This window comes from Oncorhynchus clarkii, chromosome 33 (assembly GCF_045791955.1).
Source record: "Oncorhynchus clarkii lewisi isolate Uvic-CL-2024 chromosome 33, UVic_Ocla_1.0, whole genome shotgun sequence".
NCBI lineage: Eukaryota > Metazoa > Chordata > Actinopteri > Salmoniformes > Salmonidae > Oncorhynchus > Oncorhynchus clarkii.
The window spans coordinates 27,573,982-27,591,649 of record NC_092179.1 but is presented as its reverse complement, the minus strand read 5'-3'; the positions used below and the strand labels follow the sequence as shown (position 1 = coordinate 27,591,649).

At 42.1% G+C, this 17,668-nt stretch overlaps 1 pseudogene; it reads right to left on the bottom strand.

The window, feature by feature from the left end:
- Nucleotides 1–2,563: 2,563 nt before the first annotated feature.
- Nucleotides 2,564–17,106, bottom strand: LOC139392964 (uncharacterized; annotated as a pseudogene).
- Between the last annotated feature and the right edge of the window lie 562 nt (nucleotides 17,107–17,668).

Sequence of the window (17,668 nt, the reverse complement as noted above, 5' to 3'; positions counted from 1 at the left end):
CATGTAAACACAGCAAACGTATTCAGAACATGTAAACACAGCAAACGTATTCAGAACATGTAAACACAGCAAACGTATTCAGAACATGTAAACACAGCAAACGTATTCAGAACATGTAAACACAGCAAACGTATTCAGAACATGTAAACACAGAAAACGTATTCAGAACATGTAAACACAGCAAACGTATTCAGAACATGTAAACACAGCAAACGTATTCAGAACATGTAAACACAGCAAACGTATTCAGAACATGTAAACACAGAAAACGTATTCAGAACATGTAAACACAGCAAACGTATTCAGAACATGTAAACACAGTAAACGTATTCAGAACATGTAAACACAGCAAACGTATTCAGAACATGTAAACACAGAAAACGTATTCAGAACATGTAAACACAGAAAACGTATTCAGAACATGTAAACACAGCAAACGTATTCAGAACATGTAAACACAGAAAACGTATTCAGAACATGTAAACACAGAAAACGTATTCAGAACATGTAAACACAGCAAACGTATTCAGAACATGTAAACACAGAAAACGTATTCAGAACATGTAAACACAGCAAACGTATTCAGAACATGTAAACACAGAAAACGTATTCAGAACATGTAAACACAGCAAACGTATTCAGAACATGTAAACACAGCAAACGTATTCAGAACATGTAAACACAGCAAACGTATTCAGAACATGTAAACACAGCAAACGTATTCAGAACATGTAAACACAGAAAACGTATTCAGAACATGTAAACACAGCAAACGTATTCAGAACATGTAAACACAGCAAACGTATTCAGAACATGTAAACACAGCAAACGTATTCAGAACATGTAAACACAGCAAACGTATTCAGAACATGTAAACACAGAAAACGTATTCAGAACATGTAACATGAACATGTAAACACAGCAAACGTATTCAGAACATGTAAACACAGCAAACGTAGAACACAGCAAACGTATTCAGAACATGTAAACACAGCAAACGTATTCAGAACATGTAAACACAGCAAACGTAAACATGTATTCAGAACATGTAAACACAGAAAACGTATTCAGAACATGTAAACACAGCAAACGTATTCAGAACATGTAAACACAGAAAACGTATTCAGAACATGTAAACACAGCAAACGTATTCAGAACATGTAAACACAGAAGAACATGTAAACACAGAAAACGTATTCAGAACATGTAAACACAGCAAACGTATTCAGAACATGTAAACACAGCAAACGTATTCAGAACATGTAAACACAGAAAACGTATTCAGAACATGTAAACACAGAAAACGTATTCAGAACATGTAAACACAGAAAACGTATTCAGAACATGTAAACACAGAAAACGTATTCAGAACATGTAAACACAGCAAACGTATTCAGAACATGTAAACACAGCAAACGTATTCAGAACATGTAAACACAGCAAACGTATTCAGAACATGTAAACACAGAAAACGTATTCAGAACATGTAAACACAGCAAACGTATTCAGAACATGTAAACACAGCAAACGTATTCAGAACATGTAAACACAGAAACGTATTCAGAACATGTAAACACAGCAAACGTATTCAGAACATGTAAACACAGAAAACGTATTCAGAACATGTAAACACAGCAAACGTATTCAGAACATGTAAACACAGCAAACGTATTCAGAACATGTAAACACAGAAAACGTATTCAGAACATGTAAACACAGAAAACGTATTCAGAACATGTAAACACAGCAAACGTATTCAGAACATGTAAACACAGAAAACGTATTCAGAACATGTAAACACAGAAAACGTATTCAGAACATGTAAACACAGAAAACGTATTCAGAACATGTAAACACAGAAAACGTATTCAGAACATGTAAACACAGAAAACGTATTCAGAACATGTAAACACAGAAAACGTATTCAGAACATGTAAACACAGAAAACGTATTCAGAACATGTAAACACAGAAAACGTATTCAGAACATGTAAACACAGAAAACGTATTCAGAACATGTAAACACAGAAAACGTATTCAGAACATGTAAACACAGAAAACGTATTACACAGCAAACGTATTCAGAACATGTAAACACAGAAAACGTATTCAGAACATGTAAACACAGCAAACGTATTCAGAACATGTAAACACAGAAAACGTATTCAGAACATGTAAACACAGAAAACGTATTCAGAACATGTAAACACAGAAAACGTATTCAGAACATGTAAACACAGCAAACGTATTCAGAACATGTAAACACAGAAAACGTATTCAGAACATGTAAACACAGAAAACGTATTCAGAACATGTAAACACAGAAAACGTATTCAGAACATGTAAACACAGAAAACGTATTCAGAACATGTAAACACAGAAAACGTATTCAGAACATGTAAACACAGAAAACGTATTCAGAACATGTAAACACAGAAAACGTATTCAGAACATGTAAACACAGAAAACGTATTCAGAACATGTAAACACAGCAAACGTATTCAGAACATGTAAACACAGCAAACGTATTGCAAGATCTGCAAGATCAGTGTTTATAATTGATAGAGATAAAGTACTGAAAATATAGTTAGAGCAATAGGTTTTAAGGTGAAGGATTCTTGTGAATTATTGTTGAGAATTGAGATTGTTCCAGACAGAGAGATCAATGAGTTAGCAAGTGAGCTTGTCAGATCCCGAACGTCCTTCAGATGCAGAGGAGAGGCTAATGTGTGCACACCATGGTGAAGCCAGAATTGGAGATGACCCAAAGACGGCCCAGATCGTAGGTCACGTGCTTCATTGGCATGTACATTGGGACATTGCTCCATCCAGTGCCCTCTGGTTTACTGGCTGTGATGCCGTCTCTGTGTTGAAGAAAGGGGTGGGGTTTGCGTTCAAAGTTTATAAAACATTTTTTGGACTTCAATAATTGAATATAGCTATTGATTTGAAAGAATATAACTTATGACTCTTGAGCTTAACACAACCGCATCAGAAGCCAAAATGTATGTTTTTATTCAATTGTTTCTAAACAATGTTATTTAAAAAAAAATGTGTTGTTTAAAAAAAAAAAAAAATGTTTCCCATGGATCCATATTGATTCAATCTGTAGCCCCATGTATGAATTTGAGAATGGTTACATTTCTCTAGCTACATACCTCATCTGTTTACCAAAACAAGTGGTGGGATGGCCAAGTAGTTTTTTTTTTATCCCAAACTGTAGCTTTAAAGGATACCCAACCTTTGCTAATTTTACTGTACACTGTGTACACATTTCTTTATAAGTCTTATATATTTAGATCTGATTTATATTTACCAGATTTTATTTATACATTGTTTTAATTTGTGTGTAAAGAGCTTCACAAAGCATGTACTGTAAGGACCAGAGTTATTCATGAAGGTATATCATTATTATTATAAGTTATTTTCAAGTTAATAATGTTGAGGGGGAAAGGGTGGAACCATACACAAATTTAAGTTGCAACCTTACCTGGTATAAACTTGGCCTGCAGAGTTGACCCCAAAGACACCACCATCAGTTGCCACCTCAATCATGGAAAGCTTGCCGTCAATGTGTCTCCACCCGTTGTTTCGGCAGTCTTGATTCAACTGGAAAACAGATTCAATCAGGGTTTTAGGACAATTTCAACAGTCATAATATGAAACAGTTTTAATATAACTGACACTCTCTATCCTCTACTACTCTACTCCAGCTCTCACACTCTTTCCCAGATCTTACACTCATTAAGAAGATATCATCATTCTTGTTGACTGCCCAGCACCCAAAATGTCCGCAACTAGAATACTTCACAGCTCCTGGCAACCTTATCCCTCGAAGGGATGAGTCAGCACCCATGAAGCCAAGTGAGGCACTTCTTGAAAGACACCCTGTTACATAGTCCATGTTGGCCAACACAACAAATTGGTCCCCCCCAGCATCCAGCTGCTTTACACCGGCTGAAGACCACAAAGACAGAGACAGACAAGCAAACAAGGAGTCTGTGGGTACTTCCAAATGACCTACAATGGCATAATGTTAACATGTATAATTTACCCTGATGGTAATCAGGAAAGCTAAGAAGTAGGTGTTCTCTGGGTTCATAATTTAGTAATGTTCTCCACTTACTTGCAAATTGAGCCCAGTTACCGGCCACATACTTGAACATGAGGTTTCCGTTGCTGACACCCCAGATCCCTGTTGGTCCTACAGTGATATGCCTCAGGGAACCAGGCAGGCGGATCCATTCATCACCTACCAGGTAGTAGGGGGTTTGACTTGTGTCCGTAGCAACCACTTGTCCCAGTCCTGCATCGATCCGCATCAGATTCTTGATAGCCACTATTTCCTGACAGTCCCAGGCTATGGAGACACCAGATCAAAGACACATCAGTAGAGTACAGCAACAAAAAGGAGGATGAAATTATGGAGCCAACTTGATGATCAATTCCAAGTTTAATGTAGAGCTGCCTATAAAAATATTTTTCAGATGATGGTTACTTACCATGACTGATGGTCAGAAGACACAGGACGGCTGCAGTGGTTCTCATGATGTCTCTGTAGAGTGACGGTATACGTTTGGTTGCAGTTTGGTTGAACACAGACTTGTCCCTCTTATATAGCCCTGCAAACAGCTTTCAACCCCCATGAAATAATTATTAATGAGCTTTTTATATTTGACAAACAACCTGTTCCAATAAAAAGTTAAGAGGAGGATATAACCCCACCCTCTCCCATACACAGACACACAATAATATTATACACTAAACAAAAATATGAAACGCAACATGCAAAGTGTTGATCATATGTTTTATGAGCTGAAATACAAGATCCCAGAAATGTTCTATACACACAGCAAGCTTATTTCTCTCACCTACTGTCCTTGGCAGGTGGCGTATTTGTAGAGCTGTTTGATAAGGTTGCTAAGTGTTATAGGAGGACCCATGTCACTGTACCAGGCTGAGTGTAACGCATTTTTTTACCCCTACCACCCCCCTCATTGGAGGACGAATGTATTTTCAATTTTGTAACTTTAGTAATTTTTTATTTCAATTGTTATTTTCTTTAAAAACGTACACTACATGACCAAAAGTAAAGTACATCTCATTCCAAAATCATTAACATTAATATAGAGTTGCCCCCCCCCCCCCCCCCTTGCTGCTATAACAGCCTCCACTCACCAAGGAAGGCTTTCCACTAGATGTTCAGCCACAAGAGCATTAGTGAGGTTGGGCACTGATGTTGGGCGAATAAGCCTGTTTAAAGCTGGGTTTTGTTTCATTGTTGAACTTTCCTAATTTATATATAGATTGATTTTTGAAAAATATAACTTTTAAATGCCTCATGAGCTTAAAACAGAATAAAACATGTAAGCTTTCACTAAATTGTTTGTCAACAATATTATTGTAAACAAACAATGAATAGCTTTATAAAACATGTTTAAAGAATAACAATTTTGTTCTCATCTGTCTGTCCTTATATTTAAAGTTCCATCTATGAATTTGAGAGTGGCTATATTTCTCTTACCCCATCCCTCATCCATTTACCAAAACAAGAGGCCATTTAGTTGTTTTTATCCCAAACTGTAGCTTTATTCTACCGTACAGTGTCTTCACATTCCCTCATGAGTCTATTATGAGTTTAGATTTGATTATATCTTCCTGATGTTATTTATTTCTTTAAATGTTTGTGCAAAGCACTTCACAAAGCATGTACATTAAGGATAAGAGTCAGGGGCGCAACTTTGGTTTTAGAAGTGGGGGGGACATAGATGTTTTTCTTGTTTTTATTTAGTGGGTAGATTAGCTTTAAAATTGCAGATATATTGTGGCTTCCATCAATGTAATTGTCTGCATAATTTCCAATCCCCCACATATGTTTTTCAAATATATGTATATTTTACACTAACCCTACCATCGCGCTTCTAATTGGAGTAAACAAATGGATATCATCAAATGGGCTTCTACTTCCAGCTTATACATACTACATACATTTAATGGACAAAGTATATTTTACAATAGTTATCTTTTGTTAGATTTGTCCCATCCTTCAGCTCTACTCAACCCCTCCCATCTATCTCCGAACACCATCAGTTCTGATTACTTTCCCCATTACTTTTTCCAAATTTTGTTACGTTACAGCCTTATTCTAAAATTGATTAAATAGTTTTTTTTACCCCTCATCGATACTCACACAATTCCCCATAATGACAAAGCAAAAACAGGTTTTTAGACTTTTCCATACATTTATTACAAATAAAAAACTGAAATTTCTTATTTACGTAAGTATTCAGATCCTCAATTGATGGGACATAATTTGGAAAGGCCCACACATGTCAATATAAGGTCCCACAGTTGACAGTGCATGTCAGAGCAAAAACCAAGCCATGAGGTCGAAGGAATTGTCCTTAGAGCTCTGAGACAGGATTGTGTTGAGGCACAGATCTGGGGAAGGGTACCAAAAAAAAATATATATATATATTGTTTTCACTATATATTTTACCTCCTGGTGATGTCATTCGGAAACATAATGTTAACACTGTTATGAGGACGATACACAGCTGTACAGTTCGATGAAACGTGGTGAAGCCCTAAAATTGCCCTCCCTGGAAGCCTGTGTTTCAGACATAGGAAGTGGATGGCGGCAAATTTTTACTTTTAAACTTGGACAAAACAGAGATGCAAGTTCTAGGTCCCATGAAACAAAGAGATCTTCTGTTAGATCTGACAATTAATCTTGATGGTTGTACCGTCGTCTCAAATAAAATTGTGAAGGACCTCGGCATTACTCTGGACCCTAATCTCTCTTTTGAAGAACATATTAAGACTATTTCAAGGACAGGTTTTTTACGTAACATTGCAAAAAATCTAACTTTCTGTACAAAAACGATGCAGATCTAATTAATCCATGCGTTTGTCACTTCTAGGTTAGACTACTGCAATGCTCTACATTCCGTCAACCTGGATAAAGCACTAAATAGACTTCAGTTATTGCTAAACACTGCTGCTAGAATCTTGACTAGAACCAAAACATTTGATCACATTACTCCAGTGCTAGCCTCCCTACACTGGTTTCCTGTTAAGGCAAGGGCTGATTTTTAGATTTTACTGCTAACCTACAAAGCATTACATGGGCTTGTTCCTACCTATCTCTCTGATTTGGTCCTGCCGTACATACCTACACGTACGCCATGGTCACAAGAAGCAGGCCTCCTAATTGTCCCTAGAATTTCTAAGTAAACAGCTGGAGCCAGGGCTTTCTCCTATTGAGCTCCATTTTTATGGAATGGTCTGCCTCAGACTCGGTCTCAACCTTTACGTCTTTATTCAAGACTCATCTCTTCAGTAGGTCCTATGATTGAGTGTAGTCTGGCCCAGGAGTGTGAAGGTGAACGGAAAGGCTCTGGAGCAACGAACCGACCTTGCTGTCTCTGCCTGGCCGGTTCCCCTCTTTCCACTGGGATTCTCTGCCTCTAACCCTATTACAGGGGCTGAGTCACTGGCCTACTGGTGCTCTTCCATGCCATCCCTAGGAGGGGTGCGTCACTTGAGTGGGTTGAGTCACTGACGTGGTCTTCCTGTCTGGGTTGGCGCCCCCCCTTGGGTTGTGCCGTGGCGGATATCTTTGTGGGCTATACTCGGCCTTGTCTCAGGATGGTAAGTTGGTGGTTGAAGATATCCTTCTAGTGGTGTGGGGGCTGTGCTTTGGAAAATATACCCTGCTTGTTTGGCCCTGTCCGGGGGTGTCATCGGATGGGGCCACAGTGTCTCCTGAGCCCACCTGTCTCAGCCTCCAGTATTGATGCTGCAGTAGTTTGTGTCGGAGGGCTAGGGTTAGTCTGTTATATCTGGAGTATTTCTCCTGTCTTATCCGGTGTCCTGTGTGTAAAGGGGTGACAGTGAAGTCAGACGCAGGAGAGCAGAACCAGATAATAGCCGGAGCAGTTTAATTTCAAAACTAACAGCATAAAGCAGTAACAAACATGCACCAGTAAACATGTGCACAAGCACTTACAACAAACAATTCAACACAAAGACATGGGGAGGTACAGAGGGTTAAATACACAACACTTAATGAGGGAAATGAGAACTTTGTGTGTAGGAAGACAAAACAAATGGAAAATGAAAAGTGGACCGAAGGTGGCTGTAATGGCCGTTGGTGGAAGAAGGTGAGGACCAAAGCGTAGCACATGTTCGTCATTTATTAAATAGAACTGAACACTAAATAACAACGTAACAAAAAGAACAACCGAAACAGCGCCGTCAGGTACAAAACAGAACGCAACTACCCGCAAAACACATGTGGGCAAGAGCTACCTAAGTACGGTTCTCAATCAGAGACAACGATAGACAGCTGTCCCTGATTGAGAACCATACCCGGCCAAAAACAAAGAAATACAAAAACATAGAAAAAGGAACATAGAATGCCCACCCTTGTCACACCCTGGCCTAACCAAAATAGAGAATAAAAGCCTCTCTATGGCCAGGGCGTGACAGTGGCTAGAAATCCAGTGACGCCGACCGCTGAACGCCGCCCGAACAAGGAGAGGAACAGACTTCAGTGGAAGACATGACACTGTGTGAATTTAAGTATGCTCTCTCTAATTCTCTCTTTCTTTCTTTCTCTCTCTCTCTCGGAGAACCTGAGCCCTAGGACCATGCCTCAGGACAACCTGGGATGATGACTCCTTGCTGTCCCCAGTCCACCTGGCCGTGCTGCTGCTCCAGTTTCAACTGTTCTGCCTGCGGCTATGGAACCCTGACCTGTTCACTGGACGTGCTACCTGTCCCAGACCTGCTGTTTTCAACTCTAAAGAGACAGCAGGACCGGTAGAGATACTCTCAATGATCGGCTATGAAAAGCCAACTGACATTTACTCCTGAGGTGCTGACCTGTTGCACCCTCGACAACTACTGTGATTATTATTATTTGACCATGCTTGTCATTTATGAACATTTGAACATCTTGGCCATGTTCTGTTATAATCTCCAGCCGGCACAGCCAGAAGGTGGCCACCCCTCATAGCCTGGTTCCTCTCTAGGTTTCTTCCTAGGTTTTGGCCTTTCTAGGGAGTTTTTCCTAGCCACCGTGCTTCTATACCTGCATTGCTTGCTGTTTGGGGTTTTAGAATGAGTTTCTGTACAGCACTTTGAGATATCAGCTGATGTAAGAAGGGCTATATAAATACATTTGATTTGATTTTGATTTGATCTAAAGGCTATCAAATCTGGTCGTCTATTGCGTTGGGGACAGAGAATAAAAGGAGCAGATTTATGGGCATGGTAGAAAAGATTCAGGGCATAATGTAGACAGGGGTTTGATAGGGTGCGGGAACCGTGGAGGTAAACCTAGGCATTGAGTGACAATAAGAGAAGTTGCATCTCTGGAGGTGCTAGCTCCGCAGTAAAATAAAACAATGTTAACTACCCTAAACAACAGTATACAAGCCATATGGACATTAGAGAGAGACTTAAAGCGAGGCATAAAGCAATCACAGTTGTTGATTGGGAGAGTAAGCTAAGACAACAACGGGTAAGACAGCAACAGCTAATCAGCTAAGACAACAACAACAGGTAAAATGGCGATGAATGGGCAGAGAGGGTCAGTTAACTACACACAGGGCCTGAGTTTGAAGTCTGGGGCCTAAAGATAAACAAAATGGAGTACCGTGATTAATGAACAGTCCAGCAGGCATCAGCTATGGAGCCAGGCATCATAGGGTCCAGTGAACAGCAATAAATGAAACAGGGAAGTCGTTACTACGCTAGCAAGCGGGAGACATGGCGTTCATAAAGGTTAGCAGGCCAGGGCTAGCAGAAGCGTCTTCACCGATGTCCGACAAGGGCCGGTTGAGGGAACATCGGACGAAATTACGTCGGCAGACCAGACGTGATGGATCGGCGGGGCTCCGTGTCGACAAAGGGTCCAGGCCAATTGGCAAAGGAGGTATTGTAGCTGGAGTAATTTTGTTTGCTAGCCAGGAGATGCCCCTGGCTCAGGGCTAACTGGTGCTAGCTTCGGGACAAGGGCGTTAGCCACTATAGCCACTCGGTAGCAGCTAGCTAGTTGCGATGATCCGATGCAAAGGTTCAGAGCTTACGGCAGGAATCCAGCGATGTAGTGGCTTCTAGTCGTGCTAGTGAAGAGTTGGGGGGGGCATCAGCTGTGTAGTCAAGTGATCATAGGGTCTACTGAGCAGGCCGGGAGATGGGCCTGGCTCAAAGGCTAGCTTCGGGGCTGGGCCAGTCGGTAGCAGCTAGCTAGCTGTGGTGATCTGGAGTAATGGTCCAGTAATGGAGTAATCTGGAGTAATGGTGGAGAAAAGCAGTCCAATATTATCAGGGTTGATATCGCACTGAGCAGACTGGCGGGTATTATCCAAGGTAAAAGCGGCTGGTGTCTGAGCTAGAGGTAAAGGCCGCTAGCAGTGGCTAACAATGACTAACTAGCTAGTAGCTAATTAGCTGATTAGCATCTGATGGCTAGCTTCTGATGGAGGTTCTAGCTGTCTAAAAACAATAGCGGATCCGTATCACATTGGGTGAGGCGGGTTGCCATCTTGGATCACTATGTGATACTACTTTGAAGAATCTAAAATATTAAATATATTTTGATTTGTTTAACACTTTTTTGGCAACTACATGATTCCATATGTGTCATTTCACAGTTTTGATGTCTTCACTATTATTCTACAATGTAGAAAATAGTTCAACTAAAGAAAAACCCTTGAATGAGTGGATGTGTCCTAACTTTTGACTGGTACTGTAGGTGTTTGGAAAGTTGTTGACTGAGACATGGGAATGAAGAAAGATTACATTCTGTCCAAACATGTTATTGTTGAATCTCATGGATCCTAAGGGGGGAAGCACAGGGCAAATGTCTGGTTTCAGTCACAGATAAGGGAGGACAGGCGTGGATTAAGGAGGAGAGAGGAATTCGGCCCAGGTCACAGGTCAGATGGAGTGAGAAGGAACAGACCACAAAGGTTTTAGCGTCAAGCGGGGCCATGACTACACCAGTGAGAGGAACCAAACAAGTTCTTGACTAGCAACAGAGATGTATTGGCTGTCTAGATGTGCAAGGAGTTGATTCCGGCTAGTGGGAGGACCAGTGGGTGAATGAACTTAGTTTGAGCTTTTCGTGAGTTTTTACTCTGTTTGTTCAGAACCTAACACAACCTTACCTAGTTTAAACATCACCCCAAAAGTTGACCCCACTACCATCAGTTTCCACCTCAATCACAAAAAGCTTGCTGTCAATGGGACTCCACCCGTTGTTTAGGCAGTCTTGATTCAGCTGGAAACAAACAGATTCAATCAGGGTTTTAGGACAATTTCAACAGTCATAATATGAAACAGTTTTTGAATAACTGACACTCTCCAACCTCTACTACTCTACTCCAGCTCTCACACTCTTTCCCAGATCTGACACTCATTAAGTAGATAACATCATTCTTGTTGACTGCCCAGCAGCCAAAGGGTCCACAACTGTAGTTCTTCACACTTCCTGGCACTCTTGTCCATGGAAGGGGTGTCTGGTCCCTTGTGCGAGTCCGACAGTATGGAGTATCGTCCAACAATAAACTGAACACCTCCAGCATCCACCTGCTTCAGAAAGCCTGAAGACAACAAAGACAGATGGACAGACAAGCAAACGGGAGCACGTATCTGTGAATTCTGCCAAATGACTTACATGTTAAAATTGTAAAACATCATTTTTTCAACACCCTGATGATATCAGGAAGGCTAAGAAGCAGGTGTCCTCTGGATAAATATTGAGTAATGCTCTCCACTAACCTGCAGCTTGCACCCAGTTACCGGCCACAAACTTGTAGATTAAGTCTGCTTTGTTGACACCCCAGATCCCTGCTGGTCCTACAGTGATATGCTTCAGGGAACTAGGCAGGCGGATCCATTCATCACCTACCAGGTAGTAGGGGATTTGACTTGTGTCTGTTGCAACCACTTGTCCCAGTCCTGCATCGATCTGCATCAGATTCTTGATGTTTACTACCTCCTGACAGTCCCATGCTATGGAGACAAAGACATATGGGTAGATTGCACCAATAAAATCTTGATCAATTCCAAGTTGACCAAGCATGTTTCAGATTATGGTAATTTACCGTGACTGACGGCCAGGAGACAGAGGACTTCAATCGTCCCATTGCAGGGCTTTGCGCTTTAATAGCCCTGCACACAGCTTTAAAAGCAATGATGGCTTCCTGTTCCACCTGTATTTTTTTTATTTTTAATTTTACCTTAATTTTACTAGGCAGGTCAGTGAAGAACAAATTCTTATTTTCAATGACGGCCTAGGAACAGTGAGTTAATTGCCTTGTTCAAGGGCTGAACGACAGATTTGTACCTTGTCAGCTCGGGGATTTTGCAACCATTAAGTAGATGTCATGCTGCCCTGCTACCAAATTGCTGCCCCGCTACCAAATTGCTAGTCCAACGCTCTAAACACTAGGCTACCCTGCTGCCCCGTATATCAAAGAGTTGAAGGGAGGCTGGACCAAGAAAGGCTTTTCTTGTTATTTTTTAATGGTTAGGGTAAATACAGACAATTTATGGATAAGTGAAAGACCCCATTACCAAACTGATACTGCCCCCTACCTAACTGCTGCTACCCCCTACCTAACTGCTGCTGCCCCCCTACCTAACTGCTGCAGCCCTGCTACCTAACTGCTGCAGCCCCCCTACCTAACTGCTGCTATCCCCTACCTAACTGCTGCTGCTACCTAACTGCTCCTGCTACCTAACTGTCCTGCTACTGCCCTGCTACTGCCCTACTGCCCTGCTACTGTCCTGCTACTGTCCTGCCTGTCCTGCTGCTACCTAACTGCTACTGCCCTGCTACTGTCCTGCTACCTAACTGCTGCTGCCCCTGCTTCCTAACTGCTACTGCCCTGCTACTGTCCTACCTAACTGCTGCTGCCCCTCCTACCTAACTGCTGTTGCCCCATTACCTACTGTCCTGCTACTGTCCTGCTACCTAACTGCTACTGCCCTGCTACTGCCCTGCTACTGTCCTGCTACTGTCCTGCTACCTAACTGCTACTGCCCTGCTACTGTCCTGCTACTGTCCTGCTACCTAACTGCTACTGCCCTGCTACTGTCCTGCTTCCTAACTGCTACTGCCCTGCTACTGTCCTGCTACTGTCCTGCTACCTAACTGCTACTGCCCTGCTACTGTCCTGCTACTGTCCTGCTACCTAACTGCTACTGCCCTGCTACTGTCCTGCTTCCTAACTGCTACTGCCCTGCTACTGTCCTGCTACTGTCCTGCTACCTAACTGCTACTGCCCTGCTACTGTCCTGCTTCCTAACTGCTACTGCCCTGCTACTGTCCTGCTACTGTCCTGCTACCTAACTGCTACTGCCCTGCTACTGTCCTGCTACTGTCCTGCTACCTAACTGCTACTGCCCTGCTACTGTCCTGCTTCCTAACTGCTACTGTCCTGCTACTGTCCTGCTACCTAACTGCTACTTCCCTGCTACTGTCCTGCTACTGTCCTGCTACCTAACTGCTACTGCCCTGCTACTGTCCTGCTTCCTAACTGCTACTGCCCTGCTACTGTCCTGCTTCCTAACTGCTACTGCCCTGCTACTGTCCTGCTTCCTAACTGCTACTGCCCTGCTACCTAACTGCTACTGCCCTGCTACCTAACTGCTGTTGCCCCACTACCTACTGCCCTGCTACTGCCCTGCTACTGCCCTGCTACTGTCCTGCTACTGTCCTGCTACCTAACTGCTACTTCCCTGCTACTGTCCTGCTACTGTCCTGCTACCTAACTGCTACTGCCCTGCTACTGTCCTGCTTCCTAACTGCTACTGCCCTGCTACTGTCCTGCTTCCTAACTGCTACTGCCCTGCTACCTAACTGCTACTGCCCTGCTACCTAACTGCTGTTGCCCCACTACCTACTGCCCTGCTACTGCCCTGCTACTGCCCTGCTACTGCCCTGCTACTGTCCTGCTACCTAACTGCTACTGCCCTGCTACTGTCCTGCTACTGTCCTGCTACCTAACTGCTACTGCCCTGCTACTGTCCTGCTTCCTAACTGCTACTGCCCTGCTACTGTCCTGCTTCCTAACTGCTACTGCTCTACTACCTAACTGCTACTGCTATTATCTCTTGTATCAGTATCATGTTGAAATGGAATGGAATGTTATAAATATTTCTCCAGGCACGACAAGACTGTGGCTTCTATGAAACCTGTTCTGAGTAACCACAGACCAGAAAAACAGATACAACAATCTCACTAGTCTAGACAGGGCAAACCCGTTTTCACGATTTCTGTTAGTTCCATTTATAGTACAGAAAAAAATCAATAATCAATATGCAGAAACAGTTTGTGATTCATTGAAAAGCTAATGTTCTCAGATTACTTGTATTTTTTGAACTAACACATTATCAACTGCATATTCACCAAAAACCCTGTTGTTTTGACAAGTGGCATTTGATCAGATCGAACACAACTGACACATCTGGTGAACCATTTGTTTATCACTGGCAAGAAGAGAATTTGATAAAAACAGTCATCTACATTTTAGAGTGTCGGATGGAGATTCAGGGAGGCTGCCGAAACAGGGAGGGAAACCAAATCTGTTGCTTTTTATTTAACCACAATGAATCACAACCCTACAGGGGATATCAACATTGACAAGACTTGGCTGTTATTTCAATGGTAGCACACTGGGAAATATGTTAATGAGACATGTATTTTCAGCCAACGGAGTATTCTGAAGTTGTCAGTCTCAGCAAATGATACTCTCTTGTTTGATCAACTCAGCTCTCTGTGTTGCAAAGGCAAACTTCAATATTTAAGTTCATAATTGTTTTACATTGAGCGGAAATCATTGGGTTGATGGAGAATTCCATGTCAGCCATATCGAAACTTACTGGACTTTTTCCAAGTGAAATGTTTTAAAGTGTACATTTAAGTAAGGTGTTTATGTCGTGTTTGTGACTGAACTATTTGAACATTGATTAATGACTAGTTATGGGATGCCTATTATGCTGCGTAGTTATGGGATGCCTATTATGCTGCGTAGTTATGGGATGCCTATTATGCTGTGTAGTTATGGGATGCCTATTATGCTGTGTAGTTATGGGATGCCTATTATGCTGTGTAGTTATGGGATGCCTATTATGCTGCGTAGTTATGGGATGCCTATTATGCTGTGTAGTTATGGGATGCCTATTATGCTGTGTAGTTATGGGATGCCTATTATGCTGTGTAGTTATGGGATGCCTATTATGCTGTGTAGTTATGGGATGCCTATTATGCTGTGTAGTTATGGGATGCCTATTATGCTGCGTAGTTATGGGATGCCTATTATGCTGTGTAGTTATGGGATGCCTATTATGCTGTGCAGTTATGGGATGCCTATTATGCTGCGTAGTTATGGGATGCCTATTATGCTGTGTAGTTATGGGATGCCTATTATGCTGTGTAGTTATGGGATGCCTATTATGCTGTGTAGTTATGGGATGCCTATTATGCTGTGTAGTTATGGGATGCCTATTATGCTGCGTAGTTATGGGATGCCTATTATGCTGTGTAGTTATGGGATGCCTATTATGCTGTGTAGTTATGGGATGCCTATTATGCTGTGTAGTTATGGGATGCCTATTATGCTGCGTAGTTATGGGATGCCTATTATGCTGTGTAGTTATGGGATGCCTATTATGCTGCGTAGTTATGGGATGCCTATTATGCTGCGTAGTTATGGGATGCTGATTGCTCATCTAACATTGAACTATGAACATTTGAACATTGACTGAGTGCCTAGTTATTGGACACTGATGGTAGATAGGGCTATGATCATGATGTAATATGAGAGATGATGAGCTATGACAAGGATTGCATTCTCAAATGCCTTGTTCATACAGAATGATGGATGTTTTTGCCCACTACTAATTATTATTCCAGAAGTGGAGACGACCCAAAGACGACTCAGGTCGTAGGTCACGTGCTTCATGCACATCAGGGATTTACATTAAAGTCTGAAAGGCACCTGCCCATCGGGCAAGTCAGGAGTATTTTTTTGGTTACCTGAAGATTGGATCACTTGCCTGAAAATGTAAATGAGCTGTGGTGCTACCTCAGAGCGGTGGTGCTACCTCAGAGCGGTGGGGCTACCTCAGAGCAGTGGGGCTACCTCAGAGCAGTGGGGCTACCTCAGAGCAGTGGGGCTACCTCAGAGCAGTGGGGCTACCTCAGAGCAGTGGGGCTCAGAGCAGGCTTAACTTGAGTGACTGCTCAGTTCACTTGCCCCTAAAGGCACCGTCAATCCCTACACATTTAGACATTGCTCCACCCAGTGCCCTCTGGTTTACTGGCTGTGATGCTGACTCTGTATTGAAGAAAGAGGTTGGGTACATCTTTTCAAAATGCCTTGAATCCCACATGATCATTTCTGTGATATAGTGCTTCCAACCCCTTTGAAAAAATGTGTGTTTGAGCTACATTGCATTGGTCTATTTATTCTACATCCATTGAGACCAATCATTAGCCTGTGTGATTAACGGGGGCTGAGCTAGAACAGTATTTGTGAGACCAGGGCGGGTCCTGAAAACGGTTCTTCTCACAAAAATGTTTTAAAGTCTGAATGTAATTATTTGAGCTACAAATAATTACTGCTTTATTTTTCATGAAATAAACTTCTCTCTGAGTTGTGTGCTTGTCTTGATTGTGTACAGCTTTATTTTACAGCAGTCTTACCCTGTACCTACCCTCTAAGCAGGGCCGGCCCGCTCATTAGGCAGGATTATGCGACTGTCTATGCAGGCACATGGCGAGGGCGGAATTTTTTGAGCTAAACTGACCAAGACCCACCTTCAACAACAACCCACGTAATTCTGCCCAAAAAACATGACAATTTCTCTCAACCAGTGGCATATGGAGTTTTAAGGGGAGCGCTGATGTCGCCCTGTGATAAGGCAGGGGTACAAAATATTTTGCTTGTTCATTCCCAGCAGCACCTCTGTTGGCATCGCTGTGACGCTCCACCAACATAAATCATGTAGCAGATAGAGCCAGGGTGAGACATGAGCCATTCACAAAAACTCTAGGCTATTACACAACTTTTTATGATTACCGCATGTTAGAGACATGACAAATGAACGAATGAACTTGAAAAATAATGGTATAGCCTGCACTCAAATACGATGTGGTTCAACGAGAACATTGACATTTTGCCAAGGCAGAGATGAGTGGCCGGCACCGAAACGCGCGGCAACAGCAGTGGACGCATAAATTCTTCCCTAGTGACAGTAGCCAAATTTGACATGAAACTTTTTGGTGTTTTGTGAAAAAGATGTATCTATCCACTCACCACTATTTGGAAGCTGGAAATATCTTGCAAGTGGATAAACATGTGCGGGTGGCCTATGAAGGAGCCCTTTGAAATTATAGTCTGACAATCAGATGAAAAAATATTGATTTGTTATGTTTATTCCATAGTAAAATGTAACATATTTAAACATATAAGTTAAATTAAAAATCTTTTTGACTAGGCCCACAGAGATCCTTAGGGACTGTAGATGTAATTCTATGATTAAGCCTCTAAAAAATGTTGGTTCACGCGCTTGATCTCGTACCTGGATATAGTATATGGTAGAAATAGTATATAGCCTTTTCTGTAGCCTACAAGCAGGAGATAAAA